Below are 19,282 nucleotides of genomic sequence, written 5' to 3'. Positions count from 1 at the left end.
AATGGCTGCTGCATAGGCATTTACCTAAAGACAGCTAAGAGCAGGGAAAGCATAATAAGCATTTTTAAATTATCTGAAGCACAGCTTAAAAATGGGTGACATAAATGTGAGTTAATCAGAAAATATAGCAATAGTCAGGTGTTGACAAGCCCTAATAATTTATAGTACCTCTTTCTGAAGAAAGCCTTCACTATTAAGTGTGATTTGACTATAATTCAGTTATCATTTTTTGCATACAACTTAGAAAAGTGTGCACCAAAACTGACATATCTATGAAGCATTGACATTGAGATAGTCATCAGCGAGACAGCTACCAAACAGAATTTGGGGTGGGAATTGAGAAGGACTTCAAGGTTCTTATTAGTTTGACTGAAGGGTACCTTGGTTCTGGTGAAAGCTCTTTTGGGAAAAAAAGAATGAATTCAGTTCACTCACTAAATTCAATACACAGTTACCAAGTCCCAGTGCTGAGTTGTTGGAAAATACAAAGAGGACACAATTTCTGCAAAGATATTTGTGTAACTAATCATGATGGTGAACAGTTATAATGAAGTATGTGCATGATACTGTAGCTGCACAAAATTTATTTAGAATTTATTTATTTAGAATAATAAACTATTTTAAAGAGGGCAATTTATGCTACAAGAAGAGAACATGGTTAATCTGGGTTATGAAATATAAATTCCAAGTTGTCCAAAGAACAATAAGAAAGCATTTTAGTTAGAGGGAATTATATGTGTTAAGTTGCAAAGAATAGAGTTGTAAATATTTATTGCGTGTGTATTATGAACCAGGAATTTTTTTAGTTTTTGGAGATAAAACATGAATGATATCACCAAAAAAATCCCTATCTTCATCAAACTTATTATAAAGTTGGGGAGGAACATAATAAACTAATGAAATAGTATGTCAGATTAGCATTTTGGGAGGCTGAGGAGGATGGATCACTTGAGGTCAACAGCTTGAGACAAGCCTGGCCAACATGGTGAAAATTTATCTTTAGTAAAAAAAATAAATAAAAATAAATAGTATGTCAGATTAGAAGTGCTATGGAGAAAAGAAACATGAAAGGGAGAGAGAGAGTACTGTGGCTGGAAGAACAAAAAATGGTGGTATTTTGAAGGAGTGCATTTGGAGTAAGTATAAATGATAAAGGGATGTTAGAGGAGATAGCTGAAGAAAGGAAGGAAATGTGTCAAACAGCTATGGTGTGTATGGTGTGTGATGGTGATGGTGGGAGGTGTTTCAGGAAGAACGGTAACTGCAAAGTTTCTGAGGCAAAAATGAGTTTTGATACATTAAAAAGATAACAAAAACAGTGTCATAGAAGTGGAATTAACAAGGATAAGAATGGAAAAAATGAGCCAAGAGGGCCAGCAGGAACTACATCATGTAGGGCCTTACAGGTTATTGTTCAAACTTTGGCTTTTACTCTTAGTAAAATGGGAAGCTATTGTACCCTTGGAGTGATATGATTTAATTTAAGATTGAAAAGTATGTTCACGGCTTCTGTAATGAGAATATACAGTAGAAAAGGAAAGGTGGAAGCAAATAATACGGTTAGGAGGCTACTAGAATAATCCAATATAGCCTGTTGGATAAAATGCACATTGAGATGCCCAAAAAGAAAATGAGCATAGAGAAGTAGGTCAAGGTCAAATAACAATGCTCTTGTATGCCATGAAAAGAGATATACTTAGTCTTGTAAGATGAGGAACTATTTAAGGATTTTAAGAAAGATGATAATTTGACCAGTTAGCACCAGAGGTAAATTAATCCCAGTCCTGAACTATAGCCCACACTCCCAGTATCGTTATTTCTGTCTTCATATCAGCTTTATTTCATATATTCATATTTTTTTCATTCAGCAAGAAACATAGCTGGCAACAGATCCTGGTCTCACATCTTACACTGTTTTTATTTAGGGTGCCTAACCTCCATCTTTTCTGATTGGTCTTGCACCAGAGGGCAGGGTCTTCTGATGGGCAGCCTCCACTGAAAGCACATGTTTGGGGTTCTGCTTCTTCCTAGGATATGGTAAAGTTGGAAAGAAGGCCACATCTACCCCCAACAATGAAAAAAAAGCTAGATAAACCACAAAGCATAATTTTTTTAAACCTGTCAGAGATCTGAATGACAGGGAAACTTAATAGACTGAAATTCAAGGAGGTATAGACCCCTGTAAGAAGTGAGGGGATGTACAGATGGTTTCACCTTTGTCAGAGTATAGAAAGAACTGTGCTGGCTGCCGTACAGTGGCTAAGGGGAAATCAGCTAAACTGTGAACACATTTCTAAAGGCTAAGTGTGGGATAGAGTGACAATGTAGAAACCTGGGAAGACCCAGACAAAATGAGATTTTGTACACACTCACAGACTCTTTTCCATGACCTCTGCCAGTTGCTCATGGGAAAGACTGGCATTGGGGAAGGAGACTAGAGAAAGTTTCCCTTGGTATTGAGGCAAATGAGAAAGGATCATATGCTGCTACAGGAAGGGCACACAACTCTACTTCTCATCTAGAAATTTCTTGAACACAGCAGAAGGTTTAAGCCAGAGAGGTGGGTGGGGAGAGAGAACAGGGAAAGAGAATGTCAGAGAAGAACAATTCCTTGAAAAGACAGTGACTGAGAATCTCCCCGAAATAATGAAAGACATCAAATTGCATGCAAAAACTTGAGCATGTGTAGCAGGATAAATGTGATTACACACACACACCACACAATAAAGACACCTGTTTAGGTACACAATATTCAAACTGTCAAAGCAAAGTACAGAAAATTATAAAGCCTGCCAAAGTAAAAGTGACACAACATAGAGAAAGAGAACAGAATTACATCAGACTTCACGTCAGAAATTGCTAACTGAAAGAACAATGAAGTGACATTTTTGAAAGTACTGAAAGAATAAAAAAGGTCAATCTGGAATGCTATACTTAGTGAAAACAAAACAAAAGCTAAATAAAGAATCAAATGTCAGAAATTGCAATATTGAACTAAAAAGCAAGATCCAGCTATTTTGCTCCCTACAAAATAGTATAGTTTCATACACAATTAAGTTGAAAGTAAAAGGTATACCATGCAAACAATGATTGTAAGAGAGCTGAAGTGGCCATACTAATATTAGATAAAGTAAATTTTAATACAGAAATAATATTGGAGAGAAAGATGGATGTTTTGTAATGATAAAAGTGTCAACACAGGCCGAATTATGCCTGTAATCCCAGCACTTTGGGAGGCCGAGGTGGGTGAATCACAAGGTCAGGAGTTCGAGACCAGCCTGGCCAATATGTTGAAACTCTGTCTCTGATAAAAATACAAAAACCAAAAACCAGCTGGGCATGGTGGTGCATGCCTGTAGTCCCAGCTACTTGGGAGGCTGAAGCAGAAGAATCGCTTGAACCTGGAAGGCAGAGGTTGCAGTGAGCTGAGATCGTACAACTGCACTCCAGCCTGGGTGACAGAGCAAGACTCCATCTCAAAAAAAAAAGTGTCAATACATGAAGAAGATATAATAATCATAAATGTGTATGCACATTATAACAGTGCCCTAAAATACATAAAAAACTTACATAATGTAAAAACCAAATAATTAAACAATTATACTTGAAGATTTTAATGTTCACTTCTCAGTAATAACTAAGACTATACTGTTTTCTGTTTAATCACTAAACAGAAAAGAAGAATATAGATTTGAACAACACTATCAACTTGATAGAACACTCTATCCCCATGGTTCATAAGAGGAAATAAATATATACCTTCGAGTTCATCAAAATGTAAAACATTTATCTCCAAGATGGTCATTAATAAAGTGAAAACACAAGCCACAGACTGATAGGAAATATTTCTAAATCATGTATCTGTTAAGCACTTGTATGCAGAATATATGAAAAATTTTGCAACTTAAATAAAAAGACCACTCAATTTTCATAGTTGGTAAAGGCTATGAATAGACACCAAAGATGATATGTGAATAAGAAACAATTGCGAGATTCTTAACATATTATCCGATAGGGAACTACAAATTAAACCACAATGAGATAATACGACATACCCAATGGAATTGCTGTCATAAAAAAAGATAATATTATTTTTGAAGATACAGAGAAACTGAGACATTCATACATTGTTGGTGGGAAATCAAAATGGTACATAACTTTGGAAAAGAGCATGGCCATTTATTATGACGTTAAACATACACATAACATAGTACCCAAAAATTTCACTCTTAGGTAGTTACCCAAAAGGAGTGAAAACACATGTCCACATAAAGACATGTATGTATGTGTCTTAGCACCTTCATTCTTATTCAACATAAACTAGAAAAATCTTAATGAACATCAACTGGTGAATGGCTAAACCAATTGTGACATTTCCATATAATGACACACTACTCAGCAATTAAAAGGAATCAATTACTGATAAATGAAGAAATGTAGATGATCTTTAATAATTTTATGCTGAGTGAAAAAAGTCAGAAATAAATAATACATATTTATATGATTATATTTACATGAAATTTCTAGAAAAGGCAAAGTTATAGATGCAGAATACAGATTGGTGGTTTCCTGGGAATGGGGTGGGATGGGGAGCTGACTGTAATTGGTTACATGGGGAAGTGCTTTGGACCAGTGCTCTCCAACTTTTTGGCATCAGGGACCGGATTTATGGAAGAGAATTTTTCCATGGATGGGGCAGCAGTGGTAGGGGGTGCAGTTCGGGAAGAAACTTTCATCTCAGATCATCAGGCATTCAACTGATTCTCATAAGGAGCGTGCAACCTAGATCCCTTGCATGTGCAGTTCACAAAAGGGTTCACGCTCCTATAAGAATCTAATGCCCTCGCTGATTTGACAGGAGGCGGAGCTCAGGTGGTAATTATGCAGCCCGGTTCCTAACAGGCCACTGTCCGATTGGGGCCCCCTGCTTTGGACAATGGAAATGTTTTTTAAAAATTGTGGTTATGGTTGTGTGACTGTATGAAATTACTAACATTTCCTGAACTGTACACTTAAGCTGAATTTTATAGTGTGTTAATTATACCTCAATAAAACTTTTTTTTCAAAATGTAGAAGGAAAAAAAGAAAAGCTTCTTGGTGAGGAATGATCTAATTCTATCTAACATAATTTTCTTGTCTCCTCTCTGACTTGGATGAGCTATTCTGTTATACTCACTTCTGTATTGAAGAGGGACATGGAAAGATTCACCTCTCTCCCTCTTCATCTCTCCCTTTTTCAATCAAATGGGAGGATCACAGTTAAATAAGCTGAAAATAAGGACTGACTCCATTGTTAAATTTAGAAAGTTCAGTCTGTGATCGGTATATATTCAGCCACTTTTCTACAGCCTTTTCTATAACAATGATTTTGAGAAGGTGAACTCTTGTTAATCATTGAGGGGAAAGTCATATGAAGTTAAATTGCTGCTCTTAACCAAAATGAAAAAAAAAAATACATACATATTCTGAAATAAATAAACAAATACCCATACATACCCATAACATGGGTAGAAACCAATAGGTTTGAGTCCAGTCACAGTTAGTGACAAATTAAACTAGTTTTGATAGTTCTTGTTTCTTTTTATCTAGATAGTTGAGGCTTAATCATAGGTATGCTCAAAATCAGTCCGAGAACACGCTAAAATTCTATCATGTAAAAAAGTTTCGAAAAGTCCTGCAGTTAATTGATTACTGTATTTACCTCCCTATACAGGTGAAAGGGTACACAAGTGTGAAAATGTGAGGTGAAATTGGCAACCTAAAGGTAATCCAGTGAGAATAGAGAACAGGTATCTACATGGGAATAATAGAAGCATAGGCTATGAAAGGTTTGAAGCCAGGTAACAGAAATCTTAGAAGTCTAGGGATTTTCTTATGAACTACAGCCTATTTTTAACAGAGAAGTTACAAAATGAAAGCACTATTTTATAAGAAATAGAGTTGTTGCATAACATAACTGAAATGGGTGGAAATGGAAGAATAAAGCATTAGGATATATATTTTTGTTGTAGTAAACCTGGCATGGGGTAGTAACTAGGAAAGTGGCATCAGTGATGAAAAAAGCATTAATCACAGTCATCAGTTTTTGAGAATTTTTCTATTCACCAAGCACTGGGCTATAGCTTTGCATTCATTATTTTATTTTATCTTCTCAGAATTTTTGTTAGGAAAATAATATGCCCTGGACACTCAGTGTGACAATTTGGAGTCTGTGGCTTAGACAGGTAAAGAATTTCTCAATATTCCTTGGTTGAGAAATAGCAGAAAAAAAGTACAAATTCAAGTCTGTCTTCTTAACTGTATTTTAAGAAACAAGATTAAATAATGTATATTAAATACATTTAATATATTTGATTAAGGTGGCTGAGGACACCCACTTTAGAAATTCCAGGTGGAATTGTCTGTTGGACCTAGAATTTGGATAGTGATTAGGAAAAACCACATTGACAACATGAACCCAAGTAGCAGAATAAGAATTCTGAGATGCTGTTCAACTGTATTGAAAGACTGACACCAGTACTGTTTGGCAGCGGTATATAGCATCTTCAATGTAACTGTGAAGCCTATCCTACATTAACAAGGTATTTCCATTTATCTTTGTAAATAATGTAGAAACTTCTACAAAGACGGATGGAATACTTAGAAATTATTTTCTAACATAGAGGCATGGATCAAGTTTTAGTTTCCATCATATCAATAATAAAGGCTTTAATTACTTAGGATGTTATGTTGAGATGAACCTTGCAAACAGGGCTGAGATCCCAAAGCACTGAACCATTCAGCCTACTTTAAACCAAGTTAGAGTCTTTTGTTTGTTTGTTTGCTTATTGTTGTTTGTTTTGAGATGGAGTCTCACTCTGTCGCCCGGCTGGAGTGCAGTGGCACGATCTTAGCTCACTGCAACCTCAGCCTCCTGGGTTCAAGCTATTCTCATGCCTCAGCCTCCGGAGTAGCTGGGATTACAGGCATGCGCCACCACACCCAGCTAATTTTTTGTGTTTTTAGTAGAGATGGGGTTTCACCATGTTGGCCAGGATGGTCTCGATCTCCTGACCTCATGAGACGCCCGCCCCGGCCTCCCAAATTGCTGGAATTACAGGCATGAGTCACTGCCCCTGGCCAGTTATAATCTTGAGTTGGCATTAGATAAGCTTTAAACCTTGATCTTCTTTAAAATTGTGTCAACCTCTGACATAGCATTAGTGAAACAAAGCAAAGCAATGATAATTTTTCATTAATTTTCTCGAATATCAAATATTAAAATATTCTCTTATAATTAAACTAATGGGAAAGTCTATGTGACAAAGGAATATTTTAAAATATAAATTAAAATCACACTCATATATGTTATTTCTTAAAAGCGATTATTCTGTCAGTAATAAGTCTGTGGTCTTTAAGACACTACTGATTAATTTTCAGTTTAGTGGATTTAGAGGCATGCAGAAAATATACATCCCAAGAACTCATCAATCAGCCCAATCGTGTGATCAGGAGTCTCTCATTTAATTAATAATCCCACTTCATAGTCATATAGCATTTTATAAATCTGATATCCTTAAATTTGGCAGACATGCTTTATCTGCAACAAAGAAAACAATCAGAATTTGGAATAAGATTTTAATGTGTAATGCCTTAATATATGAGATCAAAGACACCCATCACTTTTTTCAGAAAAAGGAAAATGTGATTACCAAGCTTAAGTGTGCTGTATATTAAATGAAAATCCTGATCATAAAGAAAGGTAATATCTACTCAAAAGTATAATTTCTGTACTTCGAAAATCATCTCAGCAAGAATTATCTTTCCCTATCAAATTGTAGCACTTGTCAAAATCAACTGTAAAGCATTTCAAGTGCTCTTCTGAATCAACAAAACAGATGTATAGCGATGTGAGGTTGCAAGGAGAAGGAAATAACAGTGAACCAGAAGCCCATCAGTGCCCTCAATCTCTTGAACCCACACTTAACACAGAAGACACTGTAGGTCTTTGCGACGCTACTCATAAGAGGGAAATACAAGGCTGATTTTTAATAATATGTAAAAATATGTAAAAATTATTTTCTTTCTGCTTTGCTGCTAGACTTGTCCTTTCTTTACATTCCGAAATAGACCATAGACATGTGGTATGGCATTTTTTATTTTTTTTGGGGGGGGAGTGGTTGTTACTAGTAATTATAATAACTCTGATGCAATTTGAGAAATTAGAAGGTAAGGCTGTAGAAGACAATAAGGGAGTAATTATTTTATCACAGGTAAAATTTTGCTTTTACCTTTGCTTTTTAATCAAATTCTTTCTCTACGTTACTGATCAGCAGTTCTTTCCTTTTGTTTGACAGTGTATTTCAGCATTTAGGACCAGACATTCTGTAGTCAGACTATCAGGATGAAATCCTAGCTCTGCATTCTATTGTGTGAGCTTGGGCAAATTAGTTCACCTCTCTACGCCTTATAGGTAAAATGGAGATGATAATAACAATGCCTACCTCATGCGGTTGTTTTGAGGATGCCCTGAAATGTTCCTTGTAAAGCACTGAAAATATTGCCAAGGACTTAGTATTCAAATATGATTCTTAGATTTTTTTCTTGTCAATAATATTCAAATGCTATGGTTCTCTTTGTTAATTGAGCATAACCAAATAATTCTTACTAATGTTCTCTAGCATACTGTAAGAAAAAATTACAAATCTGAGTCTTTGAGATTATGTTTATAATTGGTATATATATTTTAACATAACAATGAAAGTAATCTTTTTTCCAGAATAGTAAAAAGACATCATTATCAGACTCTCAATGTATTAAGTAGCTAATAATTTTTTTTATTATACTTTAAGTTCTAGGGCACATGTGCACAGCATGCAAGTTTGTTACATAGTTATACATGGGCCATGTTGGTTTGCTGCACCCATCAACTCGTCATTTACATTAGGTATTTCTCCTAATGCTATCCCTCCCCCAGCCCCCTACCCCACAACAGGCCCCAGTGTGTGATGTTCCCCGCCCCGTATTCGAGTGTTCTTATTGTTCAGTCCCCACCTATGAGTGAGAATATGTAGTGTTTGGTTTTCTGTCCTTGTGATAGTTTGCTGAGAATGATGGTTTCCAGCTTCACCCATGTCCCTGCAAAGGACATGAACTCATCCTTTTTTATGGCTGCGTGGTATTCCATGGTGTATATGTGCCACATTTTCTTAATCCAGTGTATCATTGATGGACGTTTGGGTTGGTTCTAAGTCTTTGCTATTGTGAATAGTGCCACAATAAACATACATGTGCATGTGTCTTTATAGTAGCGTGATTTACAATCCTTTGGGTATATACCCAATAATGGGATAGCTGGGTCAAATGGTATTTCTAGTTCTAGATCCTTGAGGAATTGCCACACTGTCTTCCACAGTGGTTGAACTAATTTGCACACCCACAACAGTGTAAAAGCATTCCTATTTCTCCACATCCTCTCCAGCATCTGTTGTTTCCTGACTTTTTAATGATCACCATTCTAACTGGCCTAAGATAGTATCTCATTGTGGTCTTGATTTGCATTTCTCTGATGACCAGTGATGATGAACATTTTTTCATGTGTCTATTAGCTGCATAAATGTCTGCTATTGAGAAGTGTCTGTTCGTATCCTTTGCCCACTTTTGGATTTCTTTTTTCTTGTATATTTATTTAAGTTTTTGTAGATTCTGGATATTAGCCCTTTGTCAGATGGGTAGATTGCAAAAATTTTCTCCCATTCTGTAGGTTGCCTGTTCACTCTGATGATAGTTTCTTTTGCTGTACAGAAGCTCTTTAGTTTAATTAGATCTCATTTGTCTATTTTGGCTTTCGTTGCCATTGCTTTTGGTGTTTTAGTCATGAAGTCTTTGCCCATGCCTGTGTCCTGAATGATACTGCCTAGGTTTTCTTCTAGGCTTTTTATGGTTTTAGGTCTAACATTTAAGTTTTTAATCCATCTTGAATTAATTTTTGTATAAGGTGTAAGGAAAGAATCCAGTTTCAGCTTCCTACATATGGCTAGCCAGCTTTCCAAGCACCATTTATTAAATAGGGAATCCTTTCACCATTTCTTGTTTTTGTCAGGTTTTTCAAAGATCAGATAGTTGTAGATGTGTGGTGTTATTTCTGAAAATAACAGAAATTTCTGTTCTGTTCCATTGGTCTATATATATATCTGTTTTGGTAACATTACCATGCTGTTTTGGTTACTGTAGCCTTGTAGTATAGTTTGGAGACAGGTAGCATGATGCCTCCAGCTTTGTTCTTTTTGCTTAGGATTTTCTTGGCTATGTGGGCTCTTTTTTGATTCCATATGAACTTTGAAGTAGTTTTTTCCAATTTTGTGAAGAAAGTCGTTGGTAGCTTGATGGGGATGGCATTGAATCTATAAATTACGTTGGGCAGTATGGCCATTTTCACAATACTGATTCTTCCTATCCATGAGCATGGAATGTTCTTCCATTTGCTTGTGTCCTCTTTTATTTCTTTGAGCAGTGGCTTGTAGTTTTCCTTGAAGAAGCACTTCACATCTCTTGTGAAGATACCTTGGATTCCTAGGTATTTTATTCTCTTTGTAGCAGTTGTGAATGGGAGTTTGCTCACGATTTGGCTCTCTGTTTGTCTGTTATTGGTGTATAGGAACGCTTGTGATTTTTGCACATTGATTTTGTATCCTGAGACTTTGCTGAAGTTGCTTATCAGCTTAAGGAGATTTTGGGTTGAGACGATGGGGTTTTCTAAATATACAATCATGTCATCTGCAAACAGAGACAATTTGACTTCCTCTTTTTCTAATTGAATAACCTTTGTTTCTTTCACTTGCCTGATTGCCCTGGCCAGAAATTCCAACACTATGTTGAATAGGAGTGGTGAGAGAGGGCATCCTCGTCCTGTGCCACTTTTCAAAGGGAATGCTTCCAGTTTTTGCCTCTTCATTATGATATTGGCTGTGGGTTTGTCATAAATAGCTCTTATTATTTTGAGATACTTTCCATTAATACCTAGTTTATTGAGAGTTTTTAGCATGAAAGACTGTTAAATTTTGTCAAAGGCCTTTTCTGCATCTATTGAGATAATCGTGTAGTTTTTCTTGTTGGTTCTGTTTATGTGATGGATTGTGTTTATTGATTTGCATATGTTGAACCAGACTTGCATCCCAGGGATGAAGCTGACTTGATTGTAGTGGATAAGCTTTTGGATGTGCTGCTGGATTTGGTTTGCCAGTATTTTATTGAGAATATTTGCATCAATGTTCATCAGAGTTATTGGTCTAAAATTCTCTTTTTTTGTTGTGTCTCTCCCAGGCTTTGGTATCAGGATGATGCTAGCCTCATAAAATTAGTTAGGTAGGATTCCCTCTTTTTCTATTGATTGGAATAGTTTCAGAAGGAATGGTACCAGCTCCTCTTTGTACCTCTGGTAGAATTTGGTTGTGAATCTGTCTGGTACTGGACTTTTTTGGTTGGTAGGCTATTAATTATTGCCTCAGTTTCAGAGCCTGCTATTGGTCTATTCAGAGATTCAACTTTTTACTTGTTTAGTCTTGGGAGGGTGCATGTGTCCAGGAATTTATCCATTTCTTCTAGGGTTTCTAGTTTACTTTCATAGAGGTGTTTATAGTATTCTTTGATGGTAGTTTGTATTTCTGTGGGATCAGTGGTGATATCCCCTTTATCATTTTTCATTGTGTCTATTTGATTCTTCTCTCTTTTCTTCTTTATTAGTCTTGCTAGTGATCTATTAATTTTGTTGATCTTTTCAAAAAACCAGCTCCTGGATTCATTGATTTTCTGAAGGGTTTTTTGTGTCTCTATCTCCTTCAGTTCTGCTCTGATCTTAGGTATTTCTTGCCTTCTGCTAGCTTTTGAATTCATTTGCTCTTGCTTCTCTAGTTCTTTTAACTGTGATGTTAGGGTGTTGATTTTAGATCTTTCCTGCTTTCTCCTGTGGGCATTTAGTGCTATAAATTTCCCTCTACACACTGCTTTAAATGTGTCCCGGAGATTCTGGTACATTGTGTTTTTGTTCTCATTGGTTCAAAGAACATCTTTATTTCTGCCTTCATTTCGTTATGTACCCAGTAGTCATTCAGGAGCAGGTTGTTCAGTTTCCATGTAGTTGTGTGGTTTTGAGTGAGTTTCTTAATCCTGAGTTCTAATTTGATGGCACTGCCGTCTGAGAGACAGTTTGTTGTGATTTCTGTTCTTTTACATTTGCTGAGGAGTGCTTTACTTCCAATTACATGGTTAATTTTAGAATAAGTGAGATGTGGTGCTGAGAAGAATGTATATTCTTTTGATTTGGGGTGAATTCTGTAGATATCTGTTTTTTCCACTTGATGCAGAGCTGAGTTCAAGTCCTGATATCCTTGTTAACCTTCTGTCTCATTGAACTGTCTAATACTGACAGTGGGGTGTTAAAGTCTCCCATTATTATTGCGTGGGAGTCTAAGTCTCTTTTTAGGTCTCTAAGGCCTTGTTTTACGAATCTGGGTGCTCCTGTATTGGGTGCATATATATTTAGGATAGTTAGCTCTTCTTGTTGAATTGATGCCTTTACCATTATGTAATGGCCTTGTCTCTTTTGATCTTTGTTGGTTTAAAGTCTGTTTTATCAGAGACTAGGATTGCAATCATTGCTTTTTTTTTTTTTTGCTTTCCATTTGCTTGGTAGATCTTCCTCCATCCCTTTATTTTGAGCCTATGTGTGTCTTTGCACATGAGATGGGTCTCCTGAATACAGCACACTGATGGGTCTTGACTCTTTATCCAATTTGCCAGTCTGTGTCTTTTAATTGGGGCATTTAGCCTATTTACATTTCAGGTTAATATTGCTATGTGTGAATTTGATCCTGTCATTATGATGTTAGCTGGTTATTTTGCTTATTAGTTGATGCAGTTTCTTCATAGCATCGATGGTCTTTACAATTTGGCATGTTTTTGCAGTGGCTGGTACCGGTTGTTCCTTTCCATGTTTAGTGCTTCCTTCAGGAGCTCTTGTAAGGCAGGCCTGGTGGTGACAAAATCTCTCTGCATTTGCTTGTCTGTAAAGGGTTTTATTTCTCCTTCACTTTTGAAGCTTTGTTTGGCTGGATATGAAATTCTAGATTCAAAATTCTTTTATTTAAGAATGCTGAATATTGTCCCCCACTCTCTTCTGGCTTGTACGGTTTCTGCTGAGAGATTCACTGTTAGTTTGATGGGCTTCCCCTTGTAGGTAACCCAATCTTTCTGGCTGCCCTCAGCATTTTTTCCTTCATTTCAACCTTGGTGAATCTGATGATTATGTGTCTTGGGGTTGCTCTTCTCGAGGAGTATCTTTGTGGTGTTCTCTGTATTTCCTGAATTTGAATGTTGGCCTGCCATGCTAGGTTAGGGAAGTTCTCCTGGATAATATGCTGAAGAGTCTTTTCCAACTTGATTCCATTCTCCCCATCACTTTCAGGTATATCAATCAAACGTAGATTTTTGTCTTTTCACATAGTCTCATACTTCTTGGAGTCTTTGTTCATTTCTTTTTACTCTTTTTTCTCTAATCATGTCTTCTGGCATTATTTCATTAATTTAATCTTCAATCACTGATATCCTTTCTTCCACTTGATTGAATTTGCTTTTGAGTCTTGTGCATGTGTCAGGAAGTTTTTGTGCTATGTTTTTCAGCTCCATCAGGTTATTTAAGGTCTTCTCTACACTGTTTATTCTAGTTAGCTATTTGTCTAACCTTTTTTCAACGTTTTTAGCTTCCTCATAATAGGTTAGAACACGCTCCTTTAGCTCAGAGAGGTTTGTTATTACCAACCTTCTGAAGCCTACTTCTGTCAACTCGTCAAGGTCATTGTTCAACCAGCTTTGTTCCATAGCTGGCAAGGAGCGGTGATCCTTTGGAGGAGAAGAGGCACTCTGATTTTTAGAATTTTCAGCTTTTCTGCTCTGTTTTCTCCCCATCTTTGTGGTTTTATCTACCTTGGTCTTTGATGTTGGTGACCTAAAGATGGGGTTTTGGTGTGGATGTTCTTTTTGTTGATGTTGATGTGATTCCTTTCTGTTTGTTAGTTTTCCTTCAAACAGTCAGTTCCCTCAGCTGCTAGTCTGTTGGAGTTTGCTGGAGGTCCACTCCAGTCCCTGTTTGCCTGGGTATCACCAGTGGAGGCTGCAGAACAGCAAATATTGCCGAATAGCAAATACTGCTGTTCAGCTATGCCCTGCCCCCAGAGATGGAGTCTATAGAGGCAGTAGGCCTTGCTGAGCTATGGTGGGCTCTGCCCAGTTCGAGCTTCCTGGCTGCTTTGTTTATCTACTCAAACCTTAGCAATGGTGGATGCCCTTCCCCCCACCAGGCTGCAGCCTCACAGGTCAATCTTAGACTGCTGTGCTAGCAGTGAGCAAGGCTCTGTGGGTGTTGGACCCTCCACCAAGGCATAGAAGAGAATCTCCCAGTCTGCCAGTTGGTAAGACTGTGGGAAAAGTGCAGTATTTGGGCAGACATGTCCAGGTCTGGGTTGGTACTGGGGGTTGTCCACACAGAATCCTGTGATGTGAACCATCTATGGGTCTCTCAGCTGTGGACACCAGCACCTGTTCCAGTGAAGATGGCTGAGGGGAATGCAATGAACTCCATGGGGGTCTTCAGCTTTGGTGGCTTAATGGTCTATTTTAGTGCCGGTTGGCCTCCTGCCAGGAGGTGATGCTTCCAGAAAGCATCAGCTGTAGTAGTGTGGAGAGGGACTGCTGGTGGGTTGGGCCCTAGAACTCCCAAGATTATATGCCTTTTGTCTTCAGCTACTGGGATGGGTAGGGAAGAACCATCAGGTAGGGGCAGGGCTATGCATGTCTGAGCTCAGACTCTCCTTGGGTGGGTCTTGCTGCAGCTGCTGTGGGGGATGGGGGTGAGATTCCCAGGTCACTGGAGTTGTATACCTAGGAGGATTGTGGCTGCCTCTGCTGAGTCATGCAGGTTGTCAGGGAAGTGGGGGAAAGCCAGCAGTCACAGGCCTCACGCAGCTCCCACGCAAACTGAAGGGCCAGTCTCACCCCCATCATGCACACCCCAACAACCCCCAGTCTGTTTCCAGGTGGAAGGCATGTCGGGCTTGAAAATTTGCCCTGGGCTACCCGCCTCCCAGCTGTGAAGGAAAAAGGCTTGGTTCTTCCCCAACCTGTGGAGTCCGCACACTGGATTTTCACCGTCCCAGGAGTTCTGGCCAGAAGGCTTCTCACCCTCTTCAAATTGTTACAAAGTTCAGCTAGAGATTTCCTTCTCCCTGTGGAGTCTTACCCCCTGATCCTCTGGTCACCCTCCCACTGGATCCCTGGGATGCCAGGCGGGAATGGCCTACTCGGGGGCACAGTGAGCTCCCAGGGCCTTTCTGCTATTTCCTTTACCCCTGTATTTCACTTGGCTCTCTAAATTGACTCAGCTCCAGGTAAAGTCAGAAACTTCTCCCACAAACAGACTTTCAACTTCTCCAGTGGAGGTGTGTGTTTGGGGGAGGAGGGTCTTCCTTTCCCACTTCTACAGTTGGGGCACTCACGGTATTTGGGGTGTCTCCTGGGTCCTACAGGAGCAGTCCGCTTCCTTTAGAGGGTCTGTGGGTCCTCTCGGGATTGCTGGTTTGTTCTTGCAGTCAGTCTGGAGCTACAATTCACAATGCGAACTTTCACAGCTGCTCTGTTTGCAGCTGCAATCTAGTCCTGCCTCCCATCCACCTGAGGAGTTCAACAGCGGAACATGTGGGATCGAAAGACACCGGAGAACTGCCAGGCCTGTGGACCTTAAGCCCCGTCCATAGAAAGGAACCGTACTGCCTACCTCACTGTGTTCTATATCTCCACCTAGTCATCCTCAATTTATCATCTTCTGAGTCTTCCGAGTTCAAGGCAGGAGAAGGGGTCATGTGCGGAATTGTGTAAAAAGGAAAAAAACAGGTTTAATTGATGCTCATTTTGTTCTCTTTTAGTCCTCAATACCCTGTGAGGGGTTCGCATGCTAAATGCTGAATTGTCCATGGAGCACAGGTGGGCTCTTTTGGGTCCCCATTGAACAACTGTATTGCATCACTCTCTAGTTAGCAACTCAGCTCTTGCCCACATCTCACCACTCGTTCATCTCACCACTCATTACTGCTAGTGTTCCCCTGCCATGGCAGAAAGCCCTTTTAGTCCAAGAAAGCCACATGCAGATGCTTGAGCTTGCCACTTTTTGTTGTGTAGCAGGACAAGCCACAGACAAAACTCCTCAGACACCGAGTTAAAGAAGGAAGGGGTTTATTCGGCCGGGGGTATTGGCAAGACTCCTGTCTCAAGAGCCGAGAGTGTGAGAAGGTCATGATTGAGCAAGCGGGGTTTACGTGACTGGGGGCTGCATGCACCGGTAATTAGATTGGAACAAAACAGGATAGGGATTTTCACAGTCCATTTCTATACAATGTCTGTAATCTATAGATAACATAACCGATTAGGTCAGGGGTCAATCTTTAACTATCAGGCCCAGGGTGCGGCGCTAGGCTGTCTGCCTGTGGATTTCATTTTTGCCTTTTAGTTTTTACTTTTTCTCTCTTTGGATGCAGAAATTGGGCATAAGACAATGTGAGGGGTGGTCTCCTCCCTTAGTAGTATCCACTTCCCACATAGGAAACTAGTGTATCTTTTCTGAAGGTGGGCTGACTCTTGCTGCCCTTCCTGTGGTCAAACTTCTGCCTCAAAAAAAATTGCAAGACAGTAACTCTAAAATTCCAAAGGATACAGGCTGAAGTTCCTAAGACTTTTCTTACCATACTCCACTCAGTTGGCAATATGTGTGAGCCTGTGCACGAATGCAGCTCAGCAAGCATCCAGCCAGAGTTAATAATGCCAGTTCTTATGCCATCCTTAATCTCTAGAAGTAGTTCTTTTTGGAGTATAATAATCACTTAAAGGAATGGCATCCTTTGCCTTTCTTTCAGATACGGGATGGGGTGGAAAACAAACTAGAATGGCTCACTTTCTGCCAACTTTCCCCTTCAACAGAATTAGGATGTCAGCTTTTGTACACTGGATAGAATGTTGAGTATGACAGCAGAAAGACCAATTTGGCTACCTCTTAGCAAACTCAAGAGAGGGGACTTTGACAGCTTTTTGGCTGTTTTGATTAGAATGTGGAAATAGTTACTACTTGTTGTCCACAGCATGGGGCTTTAGCCAAAATTTTAAAATGCAAGAAAGGTCCCATTCAACATATTATGACACATGGTCTTTAAAAGTTTCAGAGAAGCACAAAGAAGAAAATTAAAATCACCTACAATTTCTCCATTGCTAGTTTTTGTGTCAGTGTCCACTATCATTTCTAGCTACACATAAATAAATCTACTTAAATATATGTGTTCAGAGTCATATTTTAGAAATCCGTTTAATCTCTGATTTTTTCTGCTTGAATTTATTAAAATAAAATTTATCGTTCTCATAAAGCATAATCTTCAGTGATGCATAGGTTTGCATTATTTTACAAAAGCTGCAAAAACAAAGACACATTGCTTTTGGTGCTTATAATCCTTTGATGAACAATTTTGCTATTTAATTCATTTATCAAATATATTTTGAGTGCCACTGTGTGCCAGGAACATTAGGAACAAGACAAATACGGTATGACTTTGTTATAACAAAGGGGCAAGAGGAAACTTTGGGGTTATGAATGTGTTCACTATCTTTGTTGTTATGATGGTTTCATGGCTGTATCCATATATGTGAAAACTTAAGAAATTTTATACTTTTAATATGGCAATTTATTGTACCTCATTTATACTTTTATAAAGCTGCTTAAAAAGGAAAAAATATCTACTGGGAGAAGACAATGTTTCTTAAGTATATTTAAATACAATATGCATTTTGAAGTCAAAGTGTAGTTTAATATGGAAGCACATAGCAGGAAACTCTAAACTAGTTTTGGAGAGGATATCAGAGAATGCGTCCCTGACATTTTAGAGGAGAACGAAGCATGAATAGGACCTAGTTAGGTAATAAGACGGGCAAAACAAGGGGATGGTGGGGAAAGAATTCTACACAAAAGAGACTTTCAGAGTTCCATGATCTTGAATTGTGAAAAAAGAAAATGAAAAGTACAATGATCTAAAAGAAGGGGACCATGAAGGTGATTTAAGAGAAATGCATAGAATAGTGAGAAATGAAACAAAAGAATGAGGCAGGGACCAAAGTCTAAAGGAAACATTTCCTGAATCACATTATTTCCAAAGAGCAAGAGTGTTAAGCAAGTCCGTGGTAATACAGGATTTGTGTGTGTGACTGTGTGTGTGTTTAAATATCACTGTGCCTATTATGTGGGGGAATGGCTGTGTATGTGGGGGGTTGAACATAATTGAATTAGTGTTGCTACATTGTGCACTGTTGGGGGTGGGTATGTCATAAGACCACTGCATTCATTTAGTCATATCTGAGATTGTGATTTGAACTAGATTAGTTTCACTGATATTGGCCATAATAGGCATTTAGGTGGCAGACTTGATCAGACTTGGTGATTGATTGTATATGGTAGGGGAGGAAAGGGGACATATTTAATAAATCCCAGTTTTCGATTAGAAAACCTGGTGGTACCTTTTATTGAGATTGTTAATACTGGAAATAAAACAAGCTTGAAGGAAAGGAATGTGTTCAGTTGTAGATACGTGAAATTTGAGATGTCTGTGTGATAATTGAGTAGAGAACTAAAGTAAGCAGGTGTATATACTTGTAACCAAGCAGATGGGCTTGGGATATGGCTTTCAAGAGATTTCAGAGTAGATATGATTGCTTAGAGAGTGCAAAATGGTGTGGTTTTAGTTGGAGTCTTTAGGCCATTTTAAAGAGGGCTCATGGGACTATGAAACCAAGAGCTCTTAATGCTGTGACCAAAGATTGAAGTTCTCTATAGGTTGCCAAAGCACTCAGTAGTGCTGTTTTCCTGAGGAGATATAAGACTTGGAAAAAGAAAAAAAAAATAGACTGAGTCTCAAGAAACTCTAACATTTACTATTTTGGTAGAAAGGGAGGAGTAAGCAAAGGAGTCTGAGAAGAATCAGCCGAAGATCTAATAAAAAGTCTAGTGGTATTTAAAGAGCTAAGAGGTTGCTGGTGAAAAGTAAGAGGAAGACTAGGAGCTAGGAGTTGTCCTCCATTTGACTTAGTGCATGGGGCTGTATCATCTTCCTATTGCTGCTGTAATAAATTAGCACATAATTTGGTGGCTTAAAACAACACAAATTTATTCCTTACAGTTCTGGAGACCAGAAGTCTGGAATCAGCTTTACTGGATTGAAGT

The 19,282-nt window shown here is 38.4% G+C and overlaps 1 non-coding gene across 1 annotated transcript; it reads left to right on the top strand.

The window, feature by feature from the left end:
* The first annotated feature begins 18,815 nt into the window (after window positions 1-18,815).
* LOC116809908 (small nucleolar RNA SNORA25) lies at window positions 18,816-18,941 on the top strand. The gene has a single exon (XR_004370072.1). It is a non-coding gene; the product is annotated as a small nucleolar RNA SNORA25 (small nucleolar RNA).
* Window positions 18,942-19,282: the final 341 nt, after the last annotated feature.

This window comes from Hylobates moloch, unplaced genomic scaffold (genome assembly GCF_009828535.3).
Source record: "Hylobates moloch isolate HMO894 unplaced genomic scaffold, HMol_V3 SCAFFOLD_1, whole genome shotgun sequence".
Taxonomy (NCBI): Eukaryota; Metazoa; Chordata; class Mammalia; order Primates; family Hylobatidae; genus Hylobates; species Hylobates moloch.
This window is presented reverse-complemented; position numbering and strand designations above follow the sequence as displayed.